Here is a 15,577-nt window from a genome sequence, read left to right on the forward strand (position 1 = left end):
TGCGTATGCAATCAACTCAACTCGCTCACTTGAAGGATGTGGCTACATGACACAACACAAATCACAGTATATAGCAAGGTGCACCATGGGTTATGGTGTGGCTGGTGGTTGGAGTTGTGGCTGGTAGGTTGGCGTACTGTAAGTTCTGTATAGATTGTACAGTAAAAGTCTGTGTACAGTTTTCTACAGACAGACTGTGGACTAGTTATTTTGCCACACTCACGGAGCACCACAATGCGGTGTCTACACTGATCCCCAACGAAGCAGCCATTTTGATGGATTCCCTTACAGGTGAGGAAAGACTTGGGACTGAAGCTGCTGGTGCCCAGACTTAGGATACTGAATGGACCAGGAGTTTTTTCCATGGTTTTGGTAGTTAGAGTGGGGGCTAGGTGTGGCTGGATCCTTTTTGCTCCTCTTGCACGAGAGATGGGGTTGAGGGTGCTGCTGCCCGGTCCCTTTGGGGGGTGTATGTGTGACTTCTCCGCTCTCTGGGTTCGAGTGGGGGACGGGTAGGTGAAGGGGTGAAACAGAAAGGTTTGGTTTTTGGGTATTGGAGAGTTTGGAAGGAAGGAAGGAAGGGAAGTTGGACGAGGTGTTCAGATGGAGGGTCTGCTTGGGCGGAGGCGCTGAGTATGTACCAGAAGCACCAAACCTGAGCAGAGCCTGCCTAGATCAGTGATGGTGAACCGATGACACGCCGTGACATTTTGGGTGAGACGCCAGCGTTCCCCAACACCCAGCAACTATTCTCCCTGTTTGAGTTACCAAATACAAATAATATGTCACCCTGCACTGCCCAAGAGCTTAAAGTGGATTCTCACCATCTGTATCTGCATGTGATCTGTCATCTTCAGAATTGTGATCGGTTGTGATGTGAAAGAGAGAGCAATTTGCAAAACATGATCGGAACATGGCAGCCACACAGTTCAGTTGTCTTCCAACCGCTGCACAGGGTGGTCGCGAGGGAAGCTCATTTTCAAGGTGTGAGCGCAGAAGATAACCTGCAACCGCAGACTCCAAAATGAGCACACTATCAACGTTCGGGTGAGATCACCTTTCGCATTTGTGTGGACAAAAAGTGTGAATTATTTTGTGCCAGTTCAACAACACTGCTGCAGAGGTAAGAAAAATGTTATTATCAATAAGCCATTGGTTAATCTTGAGAAAGTTGGCAACAAATTGTTGTCAAGACAGGTCGAATTGAAACCAATAGATAATTTACAATTTACATTCTGATGGGGTCCGGTTGTGAATGTATGAGGCGTTTTGCATAAACAAAAGCAAAGTCCTCCATAAATGAGCAAATAAACTACATGACGAATATGCTTAAGTTATTTGGCAATACACCTGTGGAGGAAAAATGTTCTTTCAATATTCGTCCTCCACGGGTTAAAGTTAAAGCAAAAACAACAGTCCTGGCCCATATAACTTACAGCCAACAACTTATTTTAATTTCATTAAGTTGTACCATTTATTGAATGTAAATGTGACACCATATGCATATAAGAATCGTAGTATTTGTTGATTAACTTGTAATTCCTCTGAAGGTGTCATGAATGGGGAATATGGTGGGAAAAAAGGTTGGATTTGTGAAACTGCTTATGGAAGCTCTTGGACATCCAGTTGTGCTGTTTCATTGCGTTATCCACCAGGAGGTGTTGTGTGCCAAGGCAGGATTCACAGAACTACATGATATAATGATAGTTATAACAAAAATAGTGACTTTAATAGCTGCTCAACCCCTTCACAAGCTAAAATTTTCTGCACTGTTGCAGGAAGTTGAATCAACTTACAGCGGACTACTGATGCACAACAATGTGAGGTGGTTGAGCCAAGGAAAAGTCCTCAAAAGATTTGTGGAGTGTTATGAAGAAATTAAAAGACGCTTGCTCCTTGGGAGGAAAGCTATGGCAAACCTAGATAGCATATTAAAAAGCAGAGACATCACCTTGCTGATGAAAATCCACATAGTCAAAGCTATGGTTTTTCCAGTAGTAATGTATGGCTGTGAGAGCTGGACCATAAAGAAGGCTGAGCACCAAAGAATTGATGCCTTTGAACTGTGGTGCTGGAGAAGACTCTTAAGAGTCCCCTGGATCAAATACGAATGAACTGAACTTAAAGTTATAAGGTTTTGGTAAAAGTGTTGGCATTATGTTTGGATACATAAAAGCCTTTGAAATCAAACTTCAAATTTTCAAACAAGATGTGGGGACTAAAACTTAAAAGTATTTTCCTCGACTAAAAAAATATTTTGAGGAGGTCAGCTTGGATGTGCAAAATGAGCCGGAGCCCTTGCATATAAAGCATCAGCACATTTTAAAGACAATAATCGATCAGTTTGGTGGAAGATTTAATCAATTCAGAAGCTTAGAACAGACAATTAAACTAATTAAGCATCCAGATGTAGTAATCTACATTACGATGGAATTAAATGATTTCCAATGGCTACACACTGAAGGATTAGAGCTGCAGTTAGCAGAGTTCCAGGCTAGCATCTGGACTCGTGTTTGTCGACCTGAGGTCTCAACTTGAGGATCTGGAAAGAAATCACCTGCAGAATGAAGAGTGCCACTATGAACAAGAAAAGTCGAATGCTTGGAACCGAATACCGGAAACTTTTAGCACCCTTAAAGATCTAGCAGTGGCTTTACTCACAATTTTTTCCTCTACGTACTTTTGCGAGACCTTATTCTCAGCGGTAAACCACCAGACAAAAGAAACTGACTGACAGATAAAGTTAGTGCTGCTTGCTTGGGCTTGAAGTGCATAAAGTACCTAGCCTCAATTTCAGACTTATCTATTAAAACTCAGCAACAAAAAAGTCATTAATTGATGTTAATCAGATCAAATGCAATGTGTTCCATATTTTTTTCAGTTCAATTCAAAATTACTATTAAAATATTTAAAGCCCTACGTGGCTTGAGGCCAGGCTATTTGAAGGACCACCTTTTCCTGGTTTCATCTGCCTGACCCACCAGATTGGGGAGACAGGGTATGTTATGGGTCCCCCCCCATTAAGGAAGTTCATCTAGCGGGACCAAAAAGAAGGGCCTTCTCCTTGGTGGCTCCCTCCCTGTGGAACATCATCCCTCCAGAGATAAGACTGGCCCCCACCTTGATGCTCTTCTGCAAGGCCCTGAAGACATGGTTTTGCCAGCAGGTCTGGGGATCCCAGGTTGATCCAGAGCCCATCAAATGGCTAGTGTAAATGTGTTGTTGCCAGGGGGATGGGGGGGGTGTTCTAGATCTGTAGTCACTGTGAGTGAGTTGGGCGGCCATATAAATTGCTTAAATAAAATAAAATAAATAAATAAATGGTAATTTTTAAGTGCGCTATTTTAAGCCCAATTATCAGTGTGCATATCATTTTCTCTATTGTAAGTCACTGATCTTCCTTTTACTTTTTCTCACTTTATACTTCTGCATAATTGCAGTTTTCCTCCTGTTATATTAAATTTGTCCCCCGCCCATCTCCCCCCAATGGGGGACTCTAGGCGGCTCACAACATGTTAAAACAATAAATATATAATTAAAACCTAACAATTCACATTCACAAAAATAAAAGGGAAAAAATCCAGGAGGCTGATGGTTCAAGGCAGCAATGCCAGGCCACTAAGGGACTAGCCAACCCCACAGTTGATGATCCCCCTCCTCGCCCCAGGCCAGATGGCACAGCCAGGCCTTCAGATCCCTCTGAAAGGCCAGGAGTGAGGGGGGTAATCTCACCCCCAGGGGCAAGATATTCCAAAGGGCGGGGGCTACCAAGAAGGCCCATCTTCTGGACCCCGCTAGTCGGAGTTAATATGCTGTATGAAACTGTTTTTTAATAATGAAACTGGTTTAATAATGAATCTGTTTTTTTCATTATTATTTTACCTGTGTCTAAGTGTTTTTTACTCCTATTTCACTTTTGTAATTATTTGACGTTTCCTTATGTAACACATAGCATCACATGTGGTTGGATTGTATTTTTAAAAAACAAATTAATACGTAAAGAATTGTTTCTCTTTTGTTCGGGGTACGCATGTGACATGCCAGCAGAGTCAAGCTAGGCATTTTCTGAATGTTTGACACACCGAACCCAAAAGGTTCACCATCACTGGTCTTGATCGTTAAGCTTGGATGCGGATGGTTCCCAGTGCCTTGGGGTTGGGAGGCTGTGGGGAGGGGAGCCAGATAAGGCGAGGGAAGAGATGGTAGTGCAGGGCATTAGAGTGGTGACGGACATGGGGAGGCATGGCGGGAGTCTGGACTCAGATCGAGTCTGAAGCTGAAAAGGCTGCTCCAGCTGAGCCTGTGGAATGTCAGCCTCAGGAAGGATAAAGCTAGGCATTACATGAGGCTGATCCATCACAGGCACTACCTGACAGCTGGAGAAGTCTGGTGAGGATGACATAAGGCCTCCCAGCCTACACAAACAACAAGTAAAGTAGAGAAAAGAGCAGAACGGCAAAGGTCTATTAGGCTCCTTGCTAAGCAAAGGAGTAAATGTTCTGACTACTGACAGCTGGTCGCAGCCTTATTTAAAGAGCAGCTCTGAGTTGGGCTCTTTGCTGGAAAGAACGTCTGACCCTGGCTTGTGCGTGACACTCGCGTGTGGATTCTACTCTCGGACCTCCGACCTTTGGACTAGCTGACAACCTTGACCCGGTTCTCTGAAACCTTGGACCGACTCTGGATTATTCTTCTGCGTGCCCGTTTCAAAGCAAACTTTGCAGGCAAGACTCTGCTTCGTTTACGTTCCTTGGCTTCACTGTAAACTCTTCAGCCTACAAGTAAAACTGATAAACTGCAGAGAAAGCATGTGTCTGTGTGCATGACTTGAAACCTGAAGCAGGATGGTTTGTTTCCAGCCTAATTAACTCTTGGCTTGATGGTTTATACTGGCTGTTGCTGGGCAGAAAAGAGGGTTATGAAACTGAGGGACAAGTAGGCCAATGGTCAGAACCAGATTAAGACGGGTTCTGCAGTTAGACTGGTGAACTGTTATGACCTTATAATGACCCTAAAACCACACCTATGTTATAACTATATTATAATTGCACCCCCACTCGTATATTATGGGACAGGCAAGGTGTTATATGCATGTGTGATTTGTATCAAATTTTGACCAATCATATTCTTTCTCCCTGTTTAAATATCGTATAAAAGCCCTAATGGGACAAGCACACAGCATGCTCCCTGTGTTCTCCTTTATTGTTGCAGTAATAAACGAGTTGGTTTGGATTTCTCTCATCCTGCGTGTTATTTGGAGATCCTCATGCCTACCCCACACTGGTTTTCTGGCCAAGAGGCTGACTGGGAAGTGAAATACTTGCTAACAGCATGGAGCAACTTATTTCTGAGAATGCCCAACTGGCACGTTGAGTTGCTCTACTCTCACCTCAGCTGCAAGCCTTGCAGGCCCAACCAGGGCAAGCGACACCACCATGCAGAAAATGCCTCATTTGCCTGCCCAGAAAAAATTGGATGGGATGCTGTCTCAATTTCCTGCTTTCTGGGCACAATGCAATCTGTCTACGGAGCTGAAGAGGGGACAAGTTTCCAACACTGCATCGGCTTTGTAATCAGCCTGTAATCTGGAAATGCTGCTAGGTGGGCCAGGCCCTTAACAGAGCCCCCTGCTAAATGACTTTGCTGCATTCAGGCAACAGATCCAGCCGTGTATTGTTGACTCTCAGCTCAGACAGCGAATTGCCAAATTCAAAGACTGAAACAAGGGCGCAGCTCAGTGGCTGAGCATGTCCAGGATCTGGCCTGGAATGAAGCTGCACTTATTGACCCGTTTCAAGAAGGGTTGGCAGATGAAATTCTGGATGAGTTAGCAAAGGCTGCGTCATGGGGGGCTCGGATTCAGAGTCCGAAGACCTTTGTCTTCGGCAGCCAGCTCCTGAAGTGGCCTTGGAGGACGAGCAGTCAGCTCTGGGGTCACTGGACGAACAGCCGCCTGAGCAGGCAGAGGGGGCGGGGCTGGCCAGCGATCAGTGGGGACAGCTTGCCACTGCTTGCGGAAGATGGGGACTCGGAATTGCCATCCCCTCCCAATGCAAGAGCAAGGAGAGTAGAAAGAAGAGCAGAACAGAGGAAGTCAGCAAGGTTACTCTCAAGGAAACACCCTCGCCCTCTTAAATGAGCCCCACTGGGGCTGCTCTTATTCAAGAAGAGCTATGAGCTTGAGACTGGCGTTGGAAACAACTGTTCACCAACTCAGACTCTCTGTGCCTTGCCTCTTGACTCTGACCCCAGACTGGCTGACAACCTCACTAACCCTGGCTTTGCCTGACCGTTCGTGCGCCTGCTCCTTGGACTCTGAACTCTTTAGACAAGTTGCTGAACTTGTGAGGACTTGGTTGCTCTTGCCTGCGTGGGTTTGCACATAACTTTCCATTGCTGCTTGCTGTGAGCAAAAGTTTGCAACTACCTCTTGTGTATTTGTGCGTGCCTGGCCTGAGACAGGACAGGCTGAACGTCCAGACACGATGCAGGAATTCATTCAGCTGTGCCTGAGAACAGATGGGCATTAACAACCGCGAAAGGCCAGAGCCCGTGCTAACAAACCTGTTGTTAAGCCTACAGCACCTCTGCCCGTGCCTAGTCTTGTAAAACCCTCTCCAGAAGAACCCATGCAGATTTGGGGGGCACATCCTTGCTGAGAAGACATGGAGGTGTAGAGAGGGGCTTTGCTTGTACTGTGGGGGCCAGGGACATATAGCAGCCAAATGCCCCGCCAAGATATCTAACTCAGCCCTTTCAGGAAACAGAACCCACCTAGTTTAGGTGGGCTACTAAACCGGGAGCAGGTTCTAGCAATGCAAGCCCCAAAACCACGTTCCACTCCATCCAGATACTCAGATTCACTTTAGATCCCAGGGAAAGGAGAAGCAGGGCCTAGCAGCTTCATCACTCCAGCAGCAAAGCTGAGGGGTTACAGCCAGCCAGCCACTGGTAAAGCATCTTTCCTTTCTCCCACAGCAGAGACTGAGAAACTGCAAACACAATGCTTCAGCAGCCGTTTGGAAAAGCAGCTGACAGCAACAGAAGCCAACTTGCAGGTGGCTAAAGACTTTGGTTCAAGCTGCAGCAACAGGTTGTTGTTATAGATGGCGTGGGAATAAGATAGAGGCACAGATGTTAGCATAGGATAAGGTAACATAAGTCTACCAGTAAGTCAGTTTGTTAATTTTTTGTAATCAAAGCCTCCATGGAAACACAGGATAAAACCAGTCTGTATGGTCTGCACCATTTCCCAAAAGAACTTTTCACATTTGGTGTCAGCGGTGAGATGGTACCGTGTTAGAAAAACAGAGTACTGAGGAAACTTAAGACAGATATAACACCTAGAAAGAGGGAGTTTGGACCTAGAGACACTAGAGCACTCCAAAATATTGTAAAGGTGCTCTCTATAGCTATCTACCCATGTACAAAAGCTTACAAAAGGAAGTTAGTCATGGAAAAGGAATCAATAGGGGCCAAGGCAGAACCTACCCGCTTGTAGAAACTCAGAGTAAACAGACTTCCCCTGATGCACGGCCTGAACTTGAGGGAAACGCTTAGGTAGCAAGAGGAGGAAAGGAGATGATTACTCAGAAAGGAGGAGGAGGAGGAAAAAGCTCGCCTGCTCAGGAGGGAGGAGGAGAGAGATCTTGGAAAGAGACTGACCACAGGGATCAGTTAGAGAGGGAAAGGCTGGATAGAAAGGCCAGAACGGAAGAGTTCTGTTGTGCTTTTTATTTAGGAAACTATTCCCAAATTATTATTGTCCTTGGTGTGTAGCGTTTGTGATCTTGGCCCATGAAGTTGTTTAATGGGGATCCAGGTGTTGTTTGGGGGGGAGGAGTTGAGTGTTTAGGTGAGTGTGATTAGATTAGATCCTCTCCTCTGGGTGAGAGTCCAGGATGGTGGTGGTGGAATGGGTGGGTGAGAATGACCGGACAAGGTGGTGCTTCTTGATGGAGATGTGGGGAGAAAAGCAACTTGAAGGTGCCGAGAGCTGTTGCTATGGCACCTGATGGGTTTTACCTCTGTCCCTGGTTGTTTGGAGGGGGATTCCCTTCCCTTTAGATTGAGAGGTCTGAGGATGGGGGACAGAGTGATTCATGGAGTGAATAGGGTATAGCAGTATATTTTGGTGGCGTTGGGTATAGGCAAGGGTATGGGGCAGGCTGCTTTTGGGTTTTGTGTACCAGCCCCCTGAGCTCAACCCATTTGTCTGGGTTGAAAAGGCTACTGCTTTTAAGTGCCAGATCAGTCTGTAATAAGGCACCCTTATTGCTGACTTGATTATCGTGAAGGCTAATCTGGCACGCGTCACCGAGCATGGCTCTCATAAATGTGCCTGGACCGTTTTCAACTACGGCACTAGCCTAGACTCAGGACCAGGCAGTGTGGCCATTGTTATCCAAGATTATCTGGGGTGTTGCTCCACAAGTGCCTGGTCATGAGACCTTTTTTCTTAGGCTCGGCTTTAAGGACCAGCAGAAATTGCTGTTAGTGTATCACCCTCCCTGCCCGAGCTCCTAGACCGCAGTGTGGGGTTGGCAGTGCAGTTTCCCAGGCTTATGGTCCTGGGGTACTTCAACCTGCCATCCCTGGGAGTGGGGCCAGAGGCAGCCTGGGAGGTCATGGAACCATGACTTCCACAGGCCTGTCCCAAGTCATCCAGGGCCCGACTGGGAATAGTGGTCACACACCTGATTTGGTGTTCTTGTCAGAGCAATGCCTACGTAATTTGGAATTGGTGGACCTATCTTTGGCCCCTTGTCATGGCTGGATCACACCTTGGTGGCTATGAGCATCTCTAGGGCCGTACCCCTCTGCAGGGAGGCAGGACCTATTTGATTGGTCCACCTCCAGTGACTGATGGACCCTGATGGGTTTCAGAGGGAGCTGGGGGTTATAACTGAAGATCTGCTGGAAAGGAAGGCCTGCCGGTCAAGAGATGTTGTATGGAATAACAAGGGCAGCTTCCATCCAACAGGTCTCCTTTAACAACTGGCCATAAATCCTCCCTTTCACCTGCAGCAAAAGACTCTTCAGTGGGCAATGCCTGGAAGCTGCTTTTTGTCAGGGGAGGCTAAGTTGATGTTTGGCGTTTGACTGACTTTTCCTCTGCCTTTTGGAGGTTTATGATTCTTCCCCTTAGTAATTGTTTTTTCAGCAGCTCTGGAAAGGGACAATTTGGACTCAGAGATTGTTTGACAAGGCTGGGCTGCCCTGAGCTGATGTAAAGTAAGGAATTTGCCTCGCTTGAGTGGGCGTGGAAGCATAACATGCTTGGATTGCCTTGTTATGTTTTAACCTTCCTTGATGAATAAAAGTGAATATGTGAAGATAAAGGTGCATGGCATCTTCTTGATACAGTGTTTGGAGAAGTGAGATGGGGTCTCTGAGTACTTTTTAGCTCATACAGATGTCTAGAGCGTTGCTGGAAGAAGATGAAGAATGAACTTGACCAAGCACAGGTAAGAGCTGCTATTAAAGCCTACCTCGTAGCAATTCGTGCGGTGGAGCAGAAATATTTCTCCGCACTAATTACATCTGGAGACAATCGCCCAGCAGCCCTCTTTAAGGTGACCCATTTCCTTCTGGGGAAGGAGACTCAAAAGTCTACTGGCAGGGGCATGCTGAGGAATTTGCTGGTTTTCTGACAGATAAAGTCACTCAGATTCATTCCCACTTGGATGTTGGTGTGGATACTGGTCCGGTGGAGATGCCTGGGGTAGGTTCTTGCCCAGTTATCTGGGAACAGTTTGACCCTATTGCTCCTGAGGAAGTGGACAGGGTCCTAGGGAATGTGAACGCAGCCACCTGTGTTTTAGATCCTTGTCCCTCCTGGTTGGTGAAAGCTTCCTGGGAGGTGACATGTGGGTAGATACTGGAGGTGGTTAATGCACCTCTGGAGGAGAGGGTGGTGCCCTAGCCTTTTAAAGAGGCTGTGGTCCTCCCCCGCAGCTCCAGAGGATCCTGGATGAAGCGATTATCTGGACCCCTTTCAGTCAGGATTCAGACCTGCATATGGGACTGAAACAGCCTCGGTTGCACTTTTTGATTATCTCTGGCAGGAATGGGATGGGGTAGCACGTCCATCCTTGCTGTACTTGACTTTTCTGCAACTGTCAATACCATTGGACTGGTTTTGGGGGTGGGAGTCGGGGACATTGTCTTGGTTCACTTCCTTCCTCCGGGGCCATTCTCAGTCAGTGTTGACTGGGGGCGGGAGGTCCGACCCACGGCCCCTGTTTTTCAGGGTTCTGCAGGGACTGGTGCTTCCTCCGCTCCTGTTTAACATCTCTGTGAAACCGCTGGGTAAAATCACCCATCACCCTGGGGTGAGATACAATCAAAATTATTCAACCCCCATTGCAAATCAGGTTTATTGTCAAAATGTACAGACTTTCAGCTGTTTGCAATGAACAGATCAAACAAAAGCAATTGAAATAGCTCAACGCAACGAATGCTTCAAGTGGTTTCCCCAAATTCAACTGAAAATGCAACTTATGACTTCTCCAGCCTCAAAATTATTCAACCCCCTGAATATAACCCCTCACAACAGCACAAATATGCAAAACAGGTGTTGTCTCAAGCACACCTGATGCAACTATTCAAGGGCTTCATTAGTTGCACCAGGTGTGCTTGAGCAGGAACACATGAAATACCTGAACTGGCTAGGGTTTTGTTGAGTGTCACGTTTGACTGCATGTTAGAAATGTGGCTAAGTCAAAAGAATGGCCCAAAAAGCTAAGAGAAGAGATCGTCGCCCTTCACAAACAAGGAACAGGATACCAAAAGATAGCGAAGGCACTGAATGTTCCTAGAGACACTGTTGGAAGCATAGTTCACAAGTTCAAAGTTAAAGGAACAGTGGCTGCACTACCTGGACGGGGCAGAAAAAGGAAACTATCAACGGCTGCAACTAGATTTCTGAGAAGGCAGGCTGAGAAAAACCCTCGAGCGACTGCAAAAGACCTGCAGCAAGACTTGGTGGCAACAGGCACTGAGGTTTCAGTGAGCACAGTAAGGCACGCACTAAATGCAGGAGGTTTCCTTGACAGAACTCCAAGATGTACACCACTACTGACCCAAAAGCCCAAGGAAAGTCAGCTCCAATATGCTCAAAATCATATAAAGAAGCCACAGAAGTTTTGGGATTCTGTTCTGTGGAGCGATGAAACAAAACTGGAACTTTTCAGCCCGATGGATCAGCGGTATGTCTGGAGGAAGAAGAATGAAGCATATGCTGAAAAGGAACACTCTGCCTTCAGTTAGGCATGGTGGTGGTTCGGTGATGCTCTGAGGCTGCTTTGTATCCTCTGGCACTGGAAACCTGCAGCGTGTGGAAGGCAAGATGGATTCATTGAAGTATCAGGAAATCCTAGGAGAAAACGTCATGCTGTCTGTGAGAAAACCTGATTTGCAATGGGGGTTGAATAATTTTGATTGCAACTGTACCATCAATAAGCAGATGATACTCGGTTGTACATCTCTGCCCACAGTGAGCTAAGCGATGCCGTGACCGCCTTTCTCGGTGCCTGGAGGCTGTTGAGCTCTGGATACAGATCAACAGGCTGAAGCTGAACCCTGGCAAGGCCAAGTGGCTTTGGGTTAAAGCCCCTACATGACTTGGGGCCAGGTTATTTGAAGGACCGCCTCACCCCAGTTACATCTACCTGGCCCACCAGAGTGGGGAAGTTGGGTATGCTGTGGGTTCCTGCAATGAAGGAAGTACATCTAGTGGGACACAGAAAAAGGGCCTTCTCCATGGTGACCCCCTCCGTATAGAATATCATTCCCCCCCGGAGACAAGACTGGCCCCCACCCTGATACTTTTCTGGAAGGCCGATTTTGTCAGTGGGCCTGGGGACCCCGGGCTGATATGAAGCTGATCAAATTAAGCGAGTGTGTCTGTTGCCGCCATGGGGAATGAGAAGGTTTATTGGTTTTTTGTATTACATTTTGTATTGCATTGTATTAATTCTGTAAGCTACCCGGAGTCACTGTGTGTAAATTGGGTGGCCATATAAATTTGTTTAATAAATAAATTTAACCTGGGACCAGGTTACCTAAGGGACCACCTTGTGATGGAATGGAATTATGAAGGCCAGGCTCAGAGATATAAACATTTTCTTAGCTCGCCAGAGGAGCGTGGGAGATACAAGAGGATGAGACTGGCACCTCCCTGAGGAATTCACACTGTTGTGGCTGGCATTACTTGGGAGCTGGGGTTTCAGTCTGGGAAGACTGATGTCAGGCCTAGCCCAAGGAACTCCAAGAGACCATGTAAATTCAGTCCAGCAATGTTTATTAGCTACAACCTCCAGCAAGAATCTTCCCGGACTGAAACCCCAGCTCCCAAGTAATGCCAGCCACAACAGTGTGAATTCCTCAGGGAGGTGCCAGCCTCATCCTCTTATCTCTCCCCCGCGCCTCAGGAGATGAAAGAAAATGTTTTTCTCCCTGAGTCTGCCCTTCATAATTCCATTCCATCACACACCTCTTCCCCATGACTTCAACCTGTCCACCCGATCACACAGAGAGGGCATGCTTCTAAAAGGGACGCAGATCATTTTAGCCTAACCATCGCCATTTTGCTTTTGTGAACCACGCTTGTGCTGGAGACGCCATTAGCTTAAGGCATGACAGACACATACACTAGAATAGGATGTCTGGGATTCGCGGGCAAAAATGATTGACATCCAATTTGCATAACGGTTGTTGCTATGGTTTGCGACTAGTATAAATACTGCTGTTGCCACCTTTTTGGGTGTGGCATTCTCGAGACCTCTTGTCTCTGAGGAGTGGTCCACCCGGTTGCTCTGTTTGGCCAAATAACGAGCTGTTTTTCTTTTTACTTCAAACCTTCTCCTGAGTTTTCCTTAATCAGAGGCAGGGAAGACTCAGTAACCTATTGGGGAGACCTAACACTTCGGCCCCCCTCAGTAAAAGAGCTCCAATTAGCGGGCCTTCTTGGCTGTGGCCCCCGCCCTTTGGACTGCCTTGCCCCCAGATTGGCCCCTTCACTCCTGGCCTTCTGGAGGGATCTGAAGACCTGGCTCTGCCACTTGGCCTGGGGTGAGGAGGGAAGACATCAAGTGTGGGGATGGCTAGCCCCATAGAGGCCTTTCATCTGCAGTGCTGGAAACCATCAGCCTCTTGGGTTTTCTTTTCGTTTGGTAATGTTTTGTATAGTTTTCATGCTTTTGTAATTTTATATATATTTATTGTTTTAATGGATCATGTGAGCCGCCCAGAGTCCCCCATTAGGGGGAGCTGGGCGGAGATCAATCAATCAATCAAATAAAAAAATAAAAGGAGTCAATTGCCCTCCTGAAAGGAACATCAACTCATCCAATTACTCCCCCTTCTCCTTCCCTGTCACCTATTCAACTCAAAAGGAGGAACCTAAGGATTTAAAGATTCTTAAACTAACAGAGGTGGAGTATACTGAATAATTCTTTACAATGTTTGAACGTGTTACAGCAACTTACAAGTGGTTAGATTAGTTCTCTGTTTAACTTGAAAGGTCTTAAGTGCATATACAGGACTTCCTGCTCAAGGGGTTACTGATTACAATAGAGTTAAGGAAGCTGTATTATTTGAGGTCTGAGGTAACTAAATCTACTTATCAGCAAAGGTTTCAACAGTACCTCTATGACCCACAAGAAGGAATAAGAGAATTGTGGGCACGTTTAGCAGATTTAGGTAGGAAATGGCTAAAGCCAGAAATACACAGTATGGAGGGAATGGTGGATAAAGCTGGATTAGAGATATTTTTCCAAGTACAGCTACCTTCAGTAAGATTCTGGGTTCAGGAGGGTCAACCAGAAACAGGGCTGAAGGCTGAATCCCTGGCAGAGGATTACCTAGCAGAATGGAAAGCTGAAAAAGGGGCAGAAAGTAATATGAAGGTAAAATGAAAGGAAGGAAATAAGAGGGACTGGAAGAGTTTGCTCATCCAAAAGATTAAAAAAAGGGTTGCAGGGATAAAATGTTATAATTGTGAGAAGTTAGGACGTATGACTGAAGAGTAAAAGCAAAACCTTAAAAGGTCCTAGCACTGTAGCCTTTAATAAACAGATGGGTCAAAATATAACTAACAGTGAAGATAAATGGAAAATCAGTAGTTGGGCTACTAGACACTGGAAGCAGACAGACATTAGAGCAGCCCTCTTTAGTTTATAAGGCTGTTTCCCAGAGTGAGGAAAGTCTTACTAGCATATATGGGAAAACAACCATACCATTGGTAAAGGCCCAAGTTATGGTGGAAGGTACAAGGAGAAATATTCTAGTAGGGAAACTTCTACAACTTCCATTTGATCTTCTAATAGGAACAGATTTTCCATGTTTTTGAGAATTAATTGAAACCTTCAAAAAACCAAAACCCACTAAACACAGCCGGTGTTACTATCAGAGCTCAGGCTAAACAGCTAAAACAAGGAAAGAAGTAAAAGACAGGAGAGTTGGAATATACTTCCAATCCATCCAGACCTAATAGGTAGCCCAGGATGGCCAAGAAAAGACAGGTCTTCATAAAGCTGGCAAGAATGAAGGGCACCCCATAGACACTTTAATAATTCCTTGGAATATAAATTTAGATGAATAAAGTAGGTATTTATTTAAGGAAAACTTGGGAACTAGCAAAGAAAGGGAGCAAAGAAAGGAGAAAAAACTATGTGTTGAGGTTAAGGAAGGTGTCTTGTATAGAGTTAGGGAGCATCCCCTAACTAAGAAGTGCCAGGAACAGATAATTGTATTCTACACGTATAGAGAGCCAATTCTACAGTTAACCCATGAAAACTCTGGTCATCTAGGTAGGGACAAAGCCTTGTATCGGATCCTAGATTCTTTCTATCATTCATGTAGATGTTAAACAGGAGCAGAGAAAGGACCAACCCCTGTGGAACCCCGCAAAGCAGGGGCCACAGGTTGGACCTCCAGCTCCTGACCAACACCGACTGAATATAGCCTCAGAGGAAGGAACTGAACCAGGACACCACAGTGCCCCCCACTCCCAACCCCGGAGCCGCTCCAAAAGGATACCATGGTCAATCATATCAAAAGCCACAGCAAGGTCAAGTAGAGCAAGGATGGACGCTCTAGCTCCATCCCGCTCCCACTGGAGATCATCAAAAAGTGCAACCAATGCCATCTGTTCCATATCCAGGCCTGAAACCCAACTGAAAGGGGTCCAGAAAAATCGCTTCATCCAGGATCCTCTAGAGCTGCAGTGTGACCATCTTCTCAACAACCTTCCCCAAGAAGGGGAGGTTGGAGACAGGACAAAAGTGGCCCATCTGGGGGGGAATCTAGTGATGGCTTCTTAAGAGGGTGAACCACAGCCTCCTTGAAGGACTGGGGCACCACGCCCTCAATCAATGATGCATTACCACCTCCATTACACACCTGCTCATCACCTCCCGCAAGGCCTTTACCAGCCACGACGCACACAGATCTAAAATACAGCTGTCCACTTCCTCAGGAGTAACAGGGTCAAACTGTTCCCAGATAACTGAACAAGAACCTACCCCAGGCATCTCCACTGAGCCAGCGTCCATGCTAACATCCAAGTGGGAAC

Source organism: Python bivittatus, unplaced genomic scaffold (genome assembly GCF_059951505.1).
Source record: "Python bivittatus isolate LINGU-HERP-01145 unplaced genomic scaffold, Pbiv_v1 ctg000330_np1212, whole genome shotgun sequence".
In the NCBI taxonomy this organism is placed as follows: domain Eukaryota; kingdom Metazoa; phylum Chordata; class Lepidosauria; order Squamata; family Pythonidae; genus Python; species Python bivittatus.